Raw genomic sequence first — 1,772 nt, 5'->3', positions numbered from 1 at the left:
TCTAGTATGTGGTCTACTATATGGGTAGGGTGCTCCACCAATTGTTTTAGTTCACAGTTGGCAATAATATCGACTAAGGACGCTGTTTCACAGTCATCCAGTTTTCTAAATGAAAGTTAAAGTCACGTAGAACTGAAAAATCGGAAGCGTCAATACTGGATTAGATTAAAGGACTTAAAGTATTTATAAATGAAGTTCTTGAGCCAAGATGTCAATATACCAAGGTATGGGTTCTGTTAAGTTCAATTCAGAAGCACTTCGCAGTCAATGCTGCTGTAGGCTGATGACCACCAGGTCATCTTTATACACAATGGCAAGCCCCCCCCCCGTTTACCGATCCTATCTGCTCTGTGAATTAAATAATAAGCAGGAATTGCTTTGACCAGGTGTGGCTATGATGACTGGTCCACCCAAGTCTCAGTGATAAATATAATATTAAACTTGTGTGTACTTACCATCTCTGTGAGGTGAGATTTATGTTTCACTAGGGAGCGTGTATTGACAAGTGCACAGCTGAAACAATTAGATAACACTGAATGTCGGGGGCCCTGGGCCTTTCCCATTTGTCCACCTTGAATGCCTTCATTAGTAAGAGAGAGTTTGCAAGAAGTACATTTTATGTGACCACAGTGAGGATTAAAAATAAGGCAGCTACTGTGTTTATCTGCTGAGTTGTATGCCAGGAGTTCTTCCCTCGAATATTTCATGAAGTGAAATTGCTAGAATGGACATCGGGCAGGGGTTGTGGCACTGTGTGTAGTCCAGTCACGGTCGGGCGCAGACGAGCTTGCAATAGGCGTGTCTTCGGTGCGCCAGAGGCACACCCGTCCAGCGAACACGCTGACATATTATTTGAATAGCCCACTGAGCCAAAAGGGGAGTGTTATAGGGGGCATGGCTTAACACCGAGGCGTCTCGGCAACGAGAAACCAGGAGAGCAAAAGAATGCGCAAATCAGGGTCCAATAACCTCTTCATCCTTTGACAGGCTCCCACGCTGAAGGACCATACTGGTAAAGTAAAATAAAGTTAAGTGAACGAAAAGAAAGCATAAAATCCTTAAAATTCGGTTACAAACCTGCTACAAGTATGTGCCCAAATATAAACAAGGAGCCAGGCAACTCTCAAAGTGGCAGCACCAAGTGGCTATCTTGCTGGCATACATTGAGTGTGAAAGGAAAGGCTGTAGGAGCTCCTCTTTTTTTCTACTATATAACAAAATAAAAAATACCTGTAAATTAACTGTACAAATATTTTAAAATGTATCGCCAATTAGGAAAGCACAAATGAAGCACATTGTTTTAATTGTGAAGTGTGGGGGAAACAAAGGGTGAAATAGGATAAATCCGAATCAAAATACTTGCTTTACTTGGCTATTTACTAATGATAAATATTAGTTGAAACCTCTCAATTATTTTGTGCCGTCTATAGTTTTTTAAGTAAACCTACATGTCTTGGAAATTTAGTGGCCATTTCAATGGAAAATGTGCTGCCTGTAAATGACAGTGCACTACCGCGCCATGCTCTAATAATATATTTTTAACATTGTGATCCAAAATGCACCACTGGCTACATCTATCACCGTTGTCCACTCTCCTGCTGAATGGGCTTGATTTGATTGCACACTTGTTCTTTGTGTGGCAGCTGGATTTTTCACAATTCCTATAACTTTAGCGATGTAACATTGATGCCAACATCCCACGCAGAAAATTGTTCCAGCACCACTGTCTTCTTCCTTTTTTCCCCTTTTACTCTTTGTTTTTTTTACTTCTT

Source organism: Triturus cristatus, chromosome 2_2, assembly GCF_964204655.1.
Source record: "Triturus cristatus chromosome 2_2, aTriCri1.1, whole genome shotgun sequence".
Classification (NCBI taxonomy): Eukaryota; Metazoa; Chordata; class Amphibia; order Caudata; family Salamandridae; genus Triturus; species Triturus cristatus.
Note: the sequence above shows the minus strand (reverse complement) of the source record.